General features: G+C 47.6%; 1 protein-coding gene across 4 annotated transcripts in view; it reads right to left on the minus strand.

Moving 5' to 3' along the window:
* GPR45 (G protein-coupled receptor 45) overlaps positions 1-16,918 on the minus strand; it is a 33,661-nt gene extending 16,743 nt beyond the window's left edge. For all 4 annotated transcript variants that reach the window (XR_006287629.1, XM_043536556.1, XM_027831121.3 and 1 more), the window contains exon 1: positions 16,440-16,918. The gene's annotated coding sequence lies outside the window, so the exon portion shown is untranslated. The remainder of the gene's footprint in view (positions 1-16,439) is intronic.
* Between the last annotated feature and the right edge of the window lie 593 nt (positions 16,919-17,511).

Raw genomic sequence — 17,511 nt, forward strand, 5'->3', positions numbered from 1 at the left:
ACTCCTTTAGTATATGAAAACAAAACAGACTAATATTGCAAGACTTGGAAGGCAAGTTCGTGAAATAGCTCCCCATTTGGCAAAGCATCAAAACAGAACAGTACGCAGTCAATATGTCTGGTGCATTTTCCCCCCTCCCAATAAGCAGAACAGGAGAATAGGGGAAACTGAATAATAAATAATAATAATTTGTTTATAGCACCCTTATTCAAGGATCTCAAAGTTTAGAGTAAACCAAGAAACATTAATTTGTCATTGTTGTGACCAAGGCTGAGAGGCAGTGGGTAAAAATAATGGCAGGTTATGGGAGTCTGCTTACATCATTTAACTGGCATTCAGCAGGTTGATTACTCTCTTTCCCCTCCCAATTGCTTCTGAGCCAAGCTCTCTGTTGGGGTAAATGGGTGCAGAGAATTTGACTCTCTTCTATCTCCATTAGCTATAGCTGCTGCTTTTGATGCTATCTGAATATCATGAATGCTTTCCCCCTAATCCCTTAGGGCTTCTAAAAGCAAATGCTTCAGATCTAGCCAATCGATAATTCCCATCGTAGGATGACCTATTACCAGGTTATGATTAGGCTGAATGAGGATCCATGCTGATAAAAGTTTACAGAGGAAATGTTAAAAAAATTTCTACATGCTGAATGCCAGTAAAATGATGTCATGGCAGCAGACTCCTGTAACCTACCGTTATTTTTATCCACTGCCTGTGAGACTTGGCCACAAGAGGGGCAATTTTTAAAAAAAAATTTACATGGCAAAGATACATGGGCAATATTTAAATGAACCACTTAACCTTTTGGTACTAAAAGCTTCCTGTTATAATGAAATATCAGTTCTTCACTAAAATGTGCTTGGTTAAAGATTAGCCAAGAGTGCATTCAACTAAGGTACTTATATATATCCAGCGATAAGAGCCATCTGTGTTAAATACAGCCTCCGGGCCATGAAGTATTTTGAGTGGCACAAAATTATAGCAAGCCTCTGATGTGAGCTAATATCCATGAACTAGATTTGGTCTTACCGGAAGACTTAAGTAATGGGCAGTGTATAATTACACTGCCCCGGGAGCAGCCCAGACCCACATCCACACACATGGATTTTTAACACCCACGAGCAATGTAGTTATACTGAAGTATGTATGTAATGTAGACCATGTTTTAGAGTCACTCAGGTCTCTTGCACCCACCTTCCTCTTGGAGTAGTGGGGGTGGGGCCGAGCCCCGCCTCCTGAGAAAAGTGCTGAACCAGGCCAGAAAGGCTGCGCGAACCAGAAGCCAATCAATGAAGGCCTGGGGAGAGCAAATCAGGGCGGGGGAAGGGGCAGCCAATCAGGACCGGGCAAGGTCCTATATAAAGGCTGCCCAGCTAGGGAGCAGGGCAGTCTCTCCCTGACTAGCAAGGGAGGAGGACTGGCTCCTGAGTGGTGCTGGAGAGCTCTGGTCAAGGAAAACCCCAGGCTGTAGGCCTTGCTACAAAGGACTGAGCAGGTGCACAGGGCCAAAGGGGAAGAAGCGGCCCAGGGACAATAGTTTGACAAGGGGAGAGAAGGAGGGCTGAGAGGCTGCCGCTAGAGGGTCCCTGGGTCGGGACCCAGAGTAGCGGGTAAGCCTCGGTCCCCCCTTTACCCCTTGTACTACACCTGGCTGAGAAGGAACGTGGCCTGATACAGGCTGTGGCTAGCCCCTGCGACAAAGGGGCTAGACTTTGAGGCTGCAGTTGGCCACTAGAGCTGGTGTAGATCGAAGATTGCTGATAACACCAAACCCCCAGAAGGGGGTCAGACCGGAGCAGTGGGCACTGCTGGAGGGCGGTGTCCTGAAGAGGGCGCCGCTAAGCGGGGAGCAACGTGGGTCCCCAAAGTAGCAGAGCAGACGAATGGCAAGGCACCATGTGCAAAAGGTGTTCCATGACTGGACAGAGCTAATTCCCAGAGCAACCAGCGGGAGGCAACCGCAGTGATGAGCCTTGACCCCGTCACAGGGGGGGAAGTAATCTCCACGGTAGAGATTACAGACTGCCAGTATATCAGGGCTGAAGTGAATGCAAGAATGACTATTTCCTGTTCAGGCTCTTACCTGCTTGCTCTATGCCCTCTAGTGGCCACTCTAAAGATTCATGATTAACACCACATCCTCCTTTCTGAAAAGGGAAGGTTGGTATCCAAACTTTTCATTAAAGCATATAACAAGAATGAAATAACAAGAACCAACAGCCATATGAAGAGCAGGGTAGGCTGCCTGAACCTTCAGCCTTGCATCAGGGATTTATTATGCCCTTTTATGACATCTGACCACTAGTCCTCTGACTTTCTTGAATCCTCAAGATTTTATGTAATTCTTCAGGAATGCAGGAGGCAGTGTTTCTCTTGCTGGATATCTCCTTGCAGGGAAAAGGAGCTGGAGAAACTGCTCGCAGTTCTATGTGGACAGGCAGGGTGTTATTCATAGGTTCAGTTGTGGGGAAGAGGTCAGGGTGTTGCATCATCAGGTGAACCTCCAGAACAAGATGTCTCCTATTCTGACAGATGATTTCCCCTGGCATCCTAACAAAGCAGACTCGAGGAGCCCTGAAACATTCCTACACTGTCCCCTTTTCCTGAGAATTTCTCACCAAATGCAATCTCCTGGATTCAGTATCCTCAAGGGTTTGACTATGGCACCTGTTTGAGTCCTTCTTCCAACAGGCTTTATATTAACCTTCCTTCTTCTGTAGTCTTGGGAAGTCAGGCCAACAAGGGTCTAGTTAGGAATGGACGGTTGGGATAGTGGATCTCAACTTCTTCCCCATCAACAGTTCTGCAGGGCTGAAGCCATTTGCATACTGGTCAACGCCCCTCGCAACAGGACAAGATGAAGATCTGAGGAATTAGAAAGAAGTTGTTCTGTTGCTGCTTTGAGAGAACTGTGGGCTGGATGCGACATGAGTGAAACCACAGGTATTTGGAAACCTCAGTTTTCAGAGGAAAAGCGTGGACCACTGGTCAGAGATTGTGTGCTATGGAATCCCAAAATGGGAAAAGATGGGGTTTAATTTCCACAACTGCACTGGATGAACAACCAGGCAAACTTCAGGGAATAAAGAGATATTCAATCAAAAGATAAGTTGTATTATCCAGACAGAAAAGATCAGTTCCCAACTTGCTGCCATTGCCTGTCTTGTAGAGCAGATGGTAGCAACAGTTCCAGTGGGTTTGTTCCACAGGATCACATCATCACTTTTCTCAACTCTCTTTTGTAGTGGTTTGCTCAGCCCAGACTACCAAACAGACTGTTTAGCTATTTCCCAGCACTTTGTAATGCCTTGGTGTCCCTCATGAAGTCTGTCAAGGATTTCCTATTGCATGGATGTAGGGATAACCCATCTGGACCCCGCCAACAGACTCTGGTTTATGGTAAGATCTCCAGAAACCACCAAATATGGTTTCGCAGAGATTTCTGACTGTGCCTTTTGTCCAGCCTTCTTTGCAGTTAATCATGACGTGGCTATGTAATTCATCTGCCTCTTGCGTCTTTTTCAGTTCTTGCAGGCATCTTTCTTTGACTGACAAAGTAGTAAGGACTGTATCGACAGAATCTTCTATGAACAGCTCTTTCTGTTTACGCTCTTGCTGTGGTGTGTCTGGGACCAGTGCCTGGAAAGTATCAGCTATGATATTCTTCTAAAGTATATGAGCAGTCTAGAACTGAAACCTCATGAGCCTCATTTGAAAATGCTGCATCCCACATGGTAACTTATCTAGTTTGTTTGAACCTAGAAGAGTAACTAGTAGTTTGTAGTCAATTTCCACATGAAATTTTATGCCCACTAGAAGGTGTCTAAAATGTTCACCAAGTCCATGTAATGGCCAGGACTTCTTTTGCCATGTCTGCATAGTGCTGCTCTGTACAGGTGAGTGCTTGTGAGGAATATGCTATTGGACGCCACAGGGAAAGTGATTGTTCCTGAAGGAGGACTGCCACTATCCCACAGAATGAAGCACCAGCAAAACCTGTGGTGGTTGTATTTGGTTATATAAAGTCCCAAACTGGTGGAGTGCTCAGATCTTGCTTTATCTCTGAATGTCAGACTCTGTTTCGTTCCCCAATACCAGGAAATGTGTGGCCTCAGGAAATCTCATAATGGCATTGACTTCTCTGCCAGGTGATGATGTAAAAATTTTCCCAGATGTGTCACCATGCCCATGAATCTACAGAATACACTGACACTCTGAGGCACCTTCATCTGCGCGTAATCACTTGCACTTTCTCTGGATCTGGACTGACCCCTGCTCCACCAATGATCTGGTCTAGCAACTTGACTCTGTCTTTTGAGACTTTGCATTTGTCATTAAGTGCTTTCTCCGGTCTTTCCAGGACTACAAAGAGACACTAGTCATGTTGGGTTTGGGTTGATTCATAGATATAATTCATTTGTCAGAGAATTGCTCCAGGCAGACCCTCGAGGAGTTGTGATATTTTCCTCGGTGTTCAGGAGCAGATGATATGCCAAATGAAACAAAACCTTTCAAAAGATGTGATGAAAATTGTTACTAGTATAGATTCTGCAGCAACTGGTATCTGCAAGAAACCAGACTGGGCATCCAATACGGAGAAGACTTTTACTTTACTAAGTTGTCCAAGGGTGTTTTCAATGCATGAGAGTACAAGTCACTCTCGACAGACACTCTCATTAAGCCTGGTAAGGTCTACACAGATCTGAACCTTGTCATTTGGTTATGGGATCATCATGCCTGTACACCATTTGGCAGGGGTGCCTATTCTGGAAATGGCTCCATGTGGCTGAGCTATGCCTTCACCCTGGGCAAAAAGGAACAGACTCTCCTAGGCAACAACAGAACAAAGGCTTTGCGTTTGGTACAAGCTTAATGTGTTATTCCCCCTCTAGTTTCCCTACTCCTTGGAATAATTTAGGAAATTTCTTCCTGATTTCTGGCTCTAGGTCCATGGTGACGGGTTCTATCCTTATAGCCTTAGGCCTGGTTATGATTGCTGGGCGGGAAGGTAAAACCGTGCACAGGCCATCTACAACATAGACCTCTTCAGATGTAGTTTGAGTGGCCAAATGTTTAATGGAGACTGTCCTGGTCCTTTCTATATCTTTTTTGGCTCTTAAAATGTTGGTGCTTTCATCCTCCTCTAAAGTAATTTATGGAATCAGTTAGCAGCAGCTGTGTCTATTCTGAAGTCCATTTTATGTTTTCCTGTGGCGATCATGGGATCCACAGTGGTTCTTTTTAGTATCTCCTATGGCTTCAAGGTATACACCCCAGCAGTTTTTGGGTCTTCTTGAAAGATAGCTGGTACCATACATTTAGATCAGCAAACTGTTGCAGGAAATGTCTAAAAAGAAGACATTATGCATGTGGTATCCCTTGCAGGAGAAAGCCATCTTCTGTGAAGTGGTCTGCCACACCCCTGCATTCTTTCGTGTTCTTGTATTTCTTTTCTTTACTCCATGTTAGCATAGCCCTCTCTGGATCCCTTTGTGCTTATTCTGGTCAAGGTGGGTATTGTTTCTGGGCATCCTGAGGTATTTTCCTCCCTGTATCTATGGCTTCTAAAGTGGACTCCTCCTCAAAGTTATTTCTGATCAGAGTCTGTTGCTTCTTTATGTACTGACTTTGAAAGACTATGTTTTTGGCTATCTCTAGTGTGACATTAGGATCAGTTTGGATTCCTTCTGACATTTGGCTGTCCCTCAGCCTACAACAAGATTGTCTGTGATGACAGAAGAACTTACCTCCCACTAGCCACAGTGTTGGATTAGGTTGTAGAGGATTGTTATAAAATCATTCACTGACTCACCCTTCTCTTGCTTGTGTAAGTGAAATTGTGCCCACAAAAAAAAAAAAAAAAAACACCACACTGTGGCATGGCATGAAATGCTTATCTCATTCTTCTTAACAGTCTTGAACTGTTTCATCTAAGCAGCTACAAGGCTTCTGGAAAAGAGAATGTCTCTGCTTCATCTCCAATTTTACAGAGCAGGGTATTAACTTGTTTCTTCTCCGATTGCTGATCTAACCCCAACACTTGATGGAACTATGGAATCTGCTTACCCAGAGTGGCCATCCCTCCTGGTGCAGGAAATAGGTCGGGTCAGAGGTAGCCATCTTTGCTGTTTTACCAGACTGTTTATTGTGCCCCCACCCCACCCCATAGGTGCTGGAACTTGGGATGCTGCAGCACCCCCTGGCTTAGAGTGGTTTCCATCATATGCAGGGTTTACAGTTTGGTTCAATAGCTCTCAACCCCCCCCATACATTGTTCCAGTGCCCCTGCACCACCCTTTTTTCTTGGTTGCCCCTACGTGGAGTAAGGTAGCTTAATCATTAAAGGAACCAAACTGGTGTTACTATGGGGCTAGCATTAGCTTCGGTGTTCCTTAGGGTCTCATCCTCCCTCCCTGGACTCACCACAGCAGGGCCCTCCAGCCACTGGGTTTTTCAGGCCTTTTCTCTGCCAGCTCAGCTGCTCTAGACATTCATAACTTACACCACATCCATCTGTTCTCTATCTAATGCAGATCAGCTTCCCCTCCACCCTAGGGCTACCACCTTTGAAATGCAAAACAAAAATCCCAGAACCCACTCCCCACACAAGACAAGCCCACCACAACCCCCACCACAAAGCAACTAGTTAAGAAAAACTGTTTCACTAGGAGGGAAGTGAAGCACTGCAATGGGTTACCCAGGGAGGTGGTCGAATCTCCATCCTTAGAGGTTTTTAAGGTCCAGCTTGACAAAGCCCTGGCTGGGATGATTTAGTTGGGGTTGGTCCTGCTTCAAGCAGGGGGTTGGACTAGATCTCAAGGTCTCTTCCAATCCTAATCTTCTATCAACTCCACAACCCCTCCTCCCTCCACAGACACTTATCGAATCTAGAGAGATAACACATATAGATAAGATTACTTAAACGGCAGAAGTGGGAACACTAGAGCATCTTTAGCTGGACACAAACTTTTAACATTAGCTATCCCAGTGTATTGTGATAATGCAAATCTTCAGACGCATGTAAAAAGAACCCAGCAGATTTAATTTTTCTGGCAACCGGCAAATCCATTTAAAAAAAACCAGCCAGGCTGCTGGTCAAATACCAGCCAGGGCTAACACTACTCCACACCAGCTCAGATGCATGATGGGACAGGGAAGGGAAAGTAGAGTCCTGACTCCACTCAGTGCCCCTGCCTGCCCACTCCCTACCCATCCTTATGGAAAGGAGAGTAATGCCTCCCTCTCTCCAGGCTGCTGTTCCCCCTCAGACACAGACTGTAAAAGGGCATGCACAGGCATATAAGGCAGCTCACAATTGAGCCCTGCAGGGTTAAAGGGACAGCACGAGGAAAATCAGCTTACAGTCAGAATGGGAAATCAGAAAAAGTTACTATAATAGCATCATGCATCAAACTATTTGTATTCTTCTTCTATCAAATTGATCCAATTAGTTGTGCACATCTACAGTACAATGACTATCAAGGCTGACATTGAATGCAAGGGAGAAAGTTTGGGGCAATATGAGTTCAGACTGACTTATAGGTGCAGTGACAGAGTATCTAAGTCAGCCTTTCCAGCAGCTGAGGGGTCCTTAAAAGTTTGATATTTTATTCTGAAACAGTTTAAGACAATGGACCGTTAATACAGAGCCACTGTCACTGCAGCAAGTCCCTTTAAGTCAACCAGAATCAATGCCATAAGGACTTGCCCGAAATGGGAAACAGAAACCGTAGACAGAAACATTGGCATCTTGCAGTGGGCCCTAAGCAAGGGGCAGCATGTGATTGTGTTATCCCAGGGATAAAGGAGGGACTCTACCTCCCTCTTGCTCCCTGAGGGAAGTAATTTGTCCCAGCGCTTTTCTTGGCAAAGCTTATTTTTTCCTTATGTACTAGCTATACTGCCCTGGCTGGTGCACTGGGGGGTCTGGAATCAAGGCTCCTCCCACTCTGTGCCACCCAGGTGCAGAGGAAGGGGAATGGGACCCACCATATGAGTAGCCTGCATAGAGAAGTGCACCGTATGTCCTCTTTATGCATCAGTATGTAGCAGTGATTAGCTCACAACTTAGCCCTAAGCATGGTCCATCAGCAGCAGTTAGACAACGTGTCTTCTCCAGTATTATCTTCAGCCAACCCGTGTGGAGGCAAGAACTTTGTTAAACATTGCTGGGGCCTTCAGAAATGGACACGCCCCTTCTGGTAGCTGAGAGAGTCAGGTACCTGTAAGAGGAACTCCCCAAAGATAAAAGCCAATATGGCATTATTCCATAAGGTGCAAATCATATTACTGAAGCTAGTTGAATTGAGCATTGTGGGCAGCAGATTTGGATCTTTTCCCTTAACTTCGAAAAATCACGATCAGTTTGTTATTGTCAGTCATTTTTATTAACCTATTTCAGTCTATGGATTTTCATTAGCCATTTGCAATGCAACATCTTTCATGCATCTGATATTTAAAATTCATTGGTCCATCTCTCACTGGCCACCTAAATCGCTGGATGACTTAATCTTTATAAATGGGAGCACAGCCTGGGGAAGTCACTAGAGCATTGACTCTCTCAGGAGCACACTGGAGAAGCAGAAGATGAACACTTAAATTTCTGCACAATTAAAGGTTTCAGAGTAGCAGCCGTGTTAGTCTGTATTCGCAAAAAGAAAAGGAGTACTTGTGGCACCTTAGAGACTAACCAATTTATTTGAGCATAAGCTTTCGTGAGTCCTCTTGCTCTCTCGGATTCAGCTCCAATCCCATCCATCTCCGATCCCCTGATGGGGAACCCGATCATGAAGACCCTCGTCAGGTCGGGGAAAGGAGTCTTGGGGATGCCTGGCTACTACTCCAGCTGCTCCCAGATCCTGCTACAGCCCCATTTGGGTCAGGAATCTGTTCCTTAGAGCGGTCATCCTCCTCCAGCTGCACGATTAACTGTGCTTTGGTGAATTTTCCAATGTTCAACCCTCTCTTTCTGCACAGAGTTACAGTGTCCTTCTTAAGGAGATGGTGATAGGCCATCACTCCACTGTTTCCAAGTTGTTGTGGACTCACAGGCCTCTGTGCTCTTAACTCCCCATGGTTTCCAGGGAGAACCCCTAGTGTGCCAGCCCTTCTCGAGGTCACCACCTCTTTACCAGGGTCGAGCTGCAGACTCCTCCACCCCTTGGACTGCTCACTGCAATCCCCAGGGGAACCCAGTTACTGCAAAAGTCCTTCTCTCTCCCAGGGCCAAGCTGCAGGCTCCTCCGCCCCTGAGACTGCTCACTGCAGTCCCCAGGGGGACCCCATTACTGCACAGTCCTTCTCGCTGGTCACACACTCCCAGGGGTTAACCGCCCCCCCGAAACTGCTCCTCTCTGAGCCTTCAGCACGCCTGGTCCTCGTCAATTCCCCTTCGTTTTACTGCTCCCCAGTCACTTACTGCAGGAAGCGCCATCCACGGGGTGCAGTACATCCCACCGCTCTCACCAGTTGTCACGGAGTCCCCGGGCGATGCTCTGGAACTGCTCCCCATAAAGCCAGTCAGGACTCTGGCGAAGTCTCCTTTCTGTGAGCAGCCTGTCTTCAGGACACAAAGCTCACACAGCTTCCACCTTCCTGGGTCTGATCTCGGAGCATTCAGCATCCTCTGCCCCTCCGTGCGCTTCCCCCAGCGAGTCCGCCAGGCGGGGTCTTGGGAAGTCAGAAGGTCCTGCACCCCAACTCCGCAGTCAGACGTGACTCTCAGCCAGCCAGTAAAACAGAGGTTTAATTAGACGACAGGAACATGGTCTAAAACAGAGCTTGCAGGTGCAGAGAACAGGACCCCTCAGCTGGGTCCATTTTGGGGGGCAGTGAGCCAGACAACCATGTCTGCACTTCACTCCATGTCCCAGTCAGCCCCAAACTGAAACGCCCTCCAGCCCCTCCTCCTCTGGGATTTTCCCTTTCCCGGGCCAGGAGATCACCTGATTCCTTTGTTCTCCAACCCTTTAGCTCTCACCTCACAGGGGGGAAGGGCCAGGCCATCAGTTGCCGGGAAACAGGGTGTTGGCCATTCTCTGTGTCCAGACCCCTGCATACACCTGCCCTCTAGGGCTCTGCAATGATCATACAACCTTACCCACCACCTAGACACTTAAGAACTCATAGGGGAAACTGAGGCACCCCCACACTATTCAGAGGAAACATTAAGAACAGTCCCACTTCGTCACATAGCTCATGAAAGCTTATGCTCAAATAAATTGGTTAGTCTCTACGGTGCCACAAGTACTCCTTTTCTTTTTGCACAATTAAAATCATGCACAAAGAGAGGCTGTGTACATGGAATCCACATATAAAAATAGCGGGGCTCCTTCCTGACTAAGGGAAAAAGATGTAAACTAGATTTGTTAGTCTAACAACAATTACGTTCAATTTTCTCTTAGCATAGTCACGCTGGGTAATTGCTGTGGGTGCCCTTCCTCACTGACTGGTATTACTATTCACTGTCTCCTCAGCTCACCTTGACTATAGTGGTACTGGTGTCCTTTCTCCCATCTTGTACACTGTCAATGGGAGCAACAGGCCAAAAAAAGGCTCTGTGTGGTTGATTCCCGCCCCCCACCCCTTTGGGATACCAAACTTGCTGGGACAAATGCCAGCCTGGGGTAAGCAGGCACAACTCCTTTGACTTCAACTGATTGTGCCGGCTAACACCAGCCCATTGTGTTTGGCAGGTACCATCCCTCAGTCTTGTCTACAGCTTTGTCTATACTACGAGCAGGGGAATCTCACCCCTAGCTTATGTCCACACATTCACGCTAGCTCTCATTGAGATTATAAATAGCAGCGTAGCCGCAGTAGCATGGCTAGTGGCCACAGAGGTATATGGCTGAGCCATGCTGAGTACATACTCACTGGTTTCAGACAGGGTTGTACTTGGCATGAGTCAGCCATGCCCCCACTGCTGCCACCCACACTACCATGGCTATTTACCTTCATACTAGCTCACTGACAGCAAGTGCAACTACATGTACATGAGCAGGGGAATCACACCAGATAGATGTAGCCTATGTGTTTGGTTCACAGCCAGCAGTTGGTGGAGGTAGGACTCTGAACACTAGTCAAACTTTGACCTGAAAGGCCTGGGATAGCCAGAACTGGATTTGATAACCCAGGAGGTCACTCTCAGTCCTCTGTTCCTAACCCAAAGTGAATGTATTTGCCATTCTCCTCAAACAAACAGAATTAACATTCTTAAAGTCTTCTAAGATATGGTCACTGAATTTAATACATCAAGATAATGCTAATTTTAAAACGAGTTTTTAAGGCATGTAGTGCTCCAGTTTTCCCTTTTTCTAACATTGGTATTAAAATGCTAACACTTTTATATTCAGTAAGTTGGAAGTTAACCAAGTACCAAACCCATCATTTGTTTATAATTCTTAAAAACAAATAAATCACATTTTCTTATTCCACAAGAATTCAGAAGGAGCTTCACACAGATCCAGACTAACACATAGTTTAATACAACTGTCTTCCTTGTGTAACCTTAATGCTATTATTCTGGACAGGGTCAGCTGTTTTATATTGTTCTTCAGGAGCAGAAAACCTATAAGTAACAAGGAAGGAAAGAAATCAACCCTTCTGGGAGTCTGGGCTGTAAATATCAGTATAGTGAGATGTCTCATCGGAAGGGGGAGGGGAAAAAAAAAAGAGTAGAAATCTGACAAAAGCAAACTTCTGAATATTTTCACTCTTTGGACATGGAGAAGTGGTTTTACAGTTTCCAGTAAGACCCTTTAGGTGCTTTCAAATAGCATATAACAGTTCTGAGCATTGCTCCACTTTATGGATTTATATGATGCAAATATAGAGATTATAGTAAACAGATTATGTTTGTGCCCTGATCACCACATTGGGATAACCAGTGATGAGCTGCCAAAATCTTAACAACTGGTTCCCTCCTCACCCCACGAGGGGGTCGTTGCCCACCCCCACCCCCTGGGACTCCTGCCCCATCCAACCCCCCATGTTCCTTGTTGCCCCCCCCTTCCAGGATCCCTGCCCCATCCATCCCCCTCCCCTGACTGCCCCCAGAACCGGGAAGGAGGGTCTCGTGGGCCACCATAGTGGGTGCCCACCCCACCCCTAAGAGCCAGAGGGACCTGCCGGGGGACAGGGTGGGGAGTCCCGGCGGTGCTTACCTGGGGCAGCTCCCAGGAAGCATCCGGCAGGTCCCTCTGGCTCCTAGGGGCGGGGGAGCGTAGCTGGGGGGGAGCAGGGGGAGCGGCCGCTCTCCCCACTGATCACATCAAAAGTGGCGCCTTAGGCACCACTCTCTGGAGCACCCACGGGGAAAATTTGGTGGGTGCAGAGTACCCACTGGCAGCTCCCTGCCCCGCCCCAGCTCACCTCCGCTCCGCCTCTGCCCCTGAACGCGCCCCCCCCCCATGAATCAGCTGTAAGGCAGGAAGGCTGGGAGGGCTGAGAAGCAGGCGGCGGCTTCACACTCAGGCCGAGGGTGGCGGAAGTGAGCTTGGGTGGGGAGTGGTTCCCCTGCGGCCCCCCCCCCCCCGGGTTACCTGCTGCGGCGCGGGCAGCCCTCCTTGCACGCCCCCCACCCCAGCTCACCTCCACAGGCCTGAGTGCGAAGCCGCCGCCTGCTTCTCAGCCCGCCCCAGCTTCCCACGCGAACAGCTGATTCGCGGAAAGCTGGGAGTCCGGGGGGGCACGGAGAAGCAAAGCGGGGCGGCGCATTCAGGGGAGGAGGCGGAGGTGAGCTGAGCTGAGCTGGGGCTGGGGAGCTGCTGGTGGGTGCTTTGCACCCGCCAAATTTTCCCCTTGGGTTCTCCAGCCCTGGAGCACCCATGGAGTCGGCGCCTAAGGCGCCACTTTTGGCCGGTTAAATTTAGAAGCCCTTTTAGAACCGGTTGTTCCGCGAGGGACAACCGGTTCTAAAAGGGCTTCCTCGCGGAACAACCAGTTCTAAAAGGGCTTCTAAATTTAACAACCGGTTCTAGCGAACCGGTGGGAACCAGCTCCATCTCACCACTGGGGATAACTAAGTATAACACAGTCAGACAATGAAAGAACCCAATTTCCAAAGGTAAACTATATTTTCCATGCTGCCTTTTAACTATCATGTAGTCGGTCACTGGTTTCTGAAAACATTTCAAAGCTAGTGTAGATCAGCTCTGTCCTTGATAGGAACTGAATGGCTGGCCTACATATAGAGCCAAGTATGTGGGAACAATCTAGTGGAGGATGCTAGGATTCCATTACTGGAAGCCACCATTAAGAAACATACTCAGACTGAAAAATAAACTGGAAATAGCACAAGAAAATTTGATAGTGTCATTTGTCATTAATTTTCTGAATCTCTGAGTACACAGAATTGTCTTTAAAATCCCCCAATATGCTTGCTTATGCAGTCTAAGTGATCCTTATCAGCTACAATAACAGAGATGATGGAGAGGAAAACTGGTTAACACACAAAAGGCTATCCCTTGTATAGTTTTAACATTCCCCTGTCACTGTGTATTATGGAATGATAATAGCGCTTTATCTGCCACGTTCCTACAGAAAAGCTATTCTGAGAAATAGGAGTTTAACAGTAATAATATTAGAAACATTTTTTCACAGAGTTCACCACCAAAAGTCTACCAGGACAGCTGTATAGAACAGTTACCTACATGTCAAGAAAAACTTCATTCCAGTATCTTTCATTAATATTTGATTGAAAATGTGATGGTCAGTAATTTATAAGTCAAGAGCTATGAAGGGAAAAAAAGAGCAGTTTTTTGTGTATGTATTTTTGACTAATAATAAACAGTTATTATTTATTAACGATCTCCCCTTGTTGGCTACCATTATTATGGATGTATTCACTGGATCATTTAACAGGAGCCAGCCTGAAGAGCTAGAATTGTGGGGACTCTGGGCTTACTTCACCAGCAGTAGAAAAAAAAAGGGGAGGGGGGATGGGGTGGGGTATTACCTGTATCCACTCCAATTCAAGTATTGGACACGTAACAGTGCTTTCTGCAGACCTTTAACCTTTGAGGTTAGATTTATGTCAAGGACAGGACAAAGTTAGTCTTAAAACCTCCCACCATTTCCTTCTCACAAGCTGTTTGTACCAAGATCGCTGCTATTCCATACCACTGCCCTCACAGCCATTCATCCTCTTCTTAGCGTATGTGCAGCATGCCTCAGGTGGCACGTGACCAGGATTCATCACCGAATTTGGTCCGCTAGTTGGATCATTAGCTTCCCCGGCCTGAGCCAGGTACTGACAGGGAGTGCGACGTGAACGTTGATCCATGCCCCCTACCGCCATTCATTAGATACCCCTATTTGCTGACTGTAGCGCAGTGGCTTTCAAAGAGGGGTACGCGTACCCCTAGGGGTACACAGAAGTGTTCTGGGGGTACATCAACTCATCTAGATATTTGCCTAGTTTTACAACAGGCTACATAAAAAGCACTCAGGCAGTCAGTACAAACTAAAATTTCATACAGACAATGAAATTGTACTGTATATACGATACACTAAAATGTAATTATAAGTCAGTTGGAATATAAATATTGTAAGTATATGGTAAAAGTGAGAAAGTAAGCAATTTTTCAGTAATGTGCTGTGACACTTTTGTATTTTTAATGTCTCATTTTGTAAGCTAGGAATTTTTAAGTGAGGTGAAACTTGGGAGAACACAAGACAAATCAGACTCCTGAAAGGGATACAGTGGTCTGGAAAGGTTGAGAGCCACTGACATAGAGCACACAGGAGTAGAGAGCCCAGAAGCATGTGAGAACAAAATTCAGTGGCAGCAGATACCTTAGCAAAGAAGCAACTTAAAGAACTGCATTACTGTTTGCAGTTATCCCACCGTCTTTGCTCTGATCCAGTAAGATCTCGCAAGCTGAGCTGAGGCTGCTGTATAGTTCTTGGATGGGAGACCTCTACAACAGCAGTTCTCAGCCCAGGACCCCAAGCAGGGCTAGCATTAGATTTGCTGGTACCCCGTGCACAAAGCCAAAGCCCCAGTATGTGGGGCTGAAGCCCAGGGCTGCGAGCCCCGCCACCTGGGGCTGAAGCCGAAGCCTCAGCAATTTAGCGTGAGGCCCCAAGCAATTTCCCTGCTTGCTATCATCTAACACTGGCCCTGGCTTTTATATACAGAAAAATAGCTGCGGCACAGAGGGGCTGTGAAGTGTTTTTGGAGAACGTTGAGCGGGGCGCAGAAAGAAAAAGGCTGAAAACCTTTGCTCTATGGAACACGTACACCTGGGACTTGTACCAGAAACATCCATATGATCTGACCGCACAGCTCTGTCAGAAGTACCAAATATAAATGCCAATACTTTCAGATGAAATGGCTGACAGTTTCTGACCATTCATGGTCACCAAAGACACTATGGGTGCTGCTTCCCTCACGCAGCAGCATGTTGCCAGCTTGCAACTGGGGCAAGAAGAAAATGGGGACACAGTCTCACCTTCCATAAATTCTGGCAGTTTGCTTTTTCATTTGAGGGGAAGGGATTAGGATTTTTGTTAAAGGGTTAGATTTTGGGTATTATCTCTACTTTACAGTTGGAAAAAGTGGACAGTTTAAAACCATTGCGAAGTCAAGGCTAAGATTCTGGAGTTCCTGGGCTCCTCACTCTGCTAAACACTCTAGAACAATCTTCGAGTTACAGTGGTGGGCAACCTGTGACCTATAGGCCACATGCGGCTCATCAGGGTAATCTGATTGCAGGCCGCGAGACATTTTGCTGATGTTCACTGTCCGCAGGCACGGGCCCCCGCAGCTCCCACTGGCCACGGTTCGCCCTTCCTGCTATTAGTGGAGTTAGGGCCAGATTTTTAAAGGTTTTTAGACACTTGAAGATGCACCTGGTGGGAATTTCAAAGGCACCACATCTTCAGGTGCCTAAAAACCTTTAAAAATAGTGACCTAATAGTGCCACTGAGTTCAATGGGAGTAATCAAGTACTATTCAGCAGGAGTGAGAGTGACAGAACTGGGGTATAAATTATTAACAAAGGTGCATTTTTAGTGATAGGTATTAAATTACTCTGATAAGATATGCTCTTGGCAGCATTACCCATCCATGAGCTCATGAGATGGTGTTTTGGATTAGGCCCCTAAAGACATAATTTATACCCTGAAGCTATGGAAAACTTTGGATAATTACTGCAACACGTAGAAGGGTTATCCACAGCAAACAGCTGACCTCATTTTACTAACTCTTCTTCGTCGGTATTAACATTAGAGCTGTACAACATTAGCGACTGAAGGAAAACAAATGGACAGGACAGAAAACTTCCAGGGCGCCGGCCCTGGTCTTCACCCTCCATAATTATACAGTTTATTATTGAGTGAAATGGGATTTTTTTTTTTTAAGAGCTGGCACGAGAGCCCCTCCAGCCCCGGTACCCTTTGCACTACCCCACGAAGAAAGCAGAGAGCGGGGTACTGACCGGGGCAGATCCTTGGCTCCTCGTGGACGGACGACGGATCACTCAGGGAGGGTCTGTGTGTGTAGCTGCTCACCACGATTTCCGCTCTGGTCCACTCGCCAGGCGGCGGCGGCGGCGGCTGCTGCCCCAGGGGACACAGTCACTTCGGAGCACCCCCAGCCCGCAGAGGGGCAGACCCACAGCTCGCTGGCCCTCGGCGCTGGAGGGCCGCCTGGTCACCCTCCGCTTGGGAGATGAAACCCGCCCACGGGCAGTGACACAACCAGCCCTGGCCCAAACTCTTTACGGGGGCAGCCGCCCACCTCAGCAGCCCTTTCGCCCACCCCGCTACAGAGCCCAGCTCGCGGGGCTCAGGCGAAGGCCACTGACAGCGGCGCAGCAGGGACGCCGCGGCTGCGGCGGGCGAGGCAGGAGCGAGCCCGGCACTCAGGAGCCCGCCCAAGCCGCGGGGTTATTTCCAGCTTGGGAACAGCTGGCGTCCCCGGAGCACGGAGCGGGCCCGCGAGCGCCCGGGCAGGGGGAGAGCGCCCCCTCCAGGCGCTCCCCGGCCTCCCGCCGATCAGCAAGGGAGAGGGTGGCAATCCTCGGGGGCGGTGGGAGGAGAGGCAGAGGCAGGTCATGACTCATCGCAGCGCCCTGCTCTGGGGGATGTGTCTTTTCCCCCGGCTCGCTGACCTGCCGCAGGTGGGGCTGCAGCAAGTGCATGGTATGCCAGGGACCCCTAGCAGAGCGCCCCCCCATAGGCTGTAGGTTTAAACATGAAGCAAAACAAGAACAGGATTTCTAGGCTGCGATGCAGGCACCGAGGAAGGAGCAGTGAGCTTCAAGTCCCGAGCCTGATGAATAACTTAAAAATCAGTTAGATAATATGCTCCTCATACATCCTGAAATTCATGCTAGTCAACAAACATATTTATACATAATGAATCAGCCCAGCTCCAGCTTTCATATACATGTGACATTTAAATGATATAGATTTTAAGGTCAGAAAGGGCCATTATGATCATTTAGTCCAGTGGCTCTCAGCCTTTCCAGATTACTGTACCCCAAGTTTCACCTACTTACAAACGAC

The sequence above is a fragment of the Chelonia mydas genome, chromosome 1 (genome assembly GCF_015237465.2).
Source record: "Chelonia mydas isolate rCheMyd1 chromosome 1, rCheMyd1.pri.v2, whole genome shotgun sequence".
Taxonomy (NCBI): Eukaryota; Metazoa; Chordata; order Testudines; family Cheloniidae; genus Chelonia; species Chelonia mydas.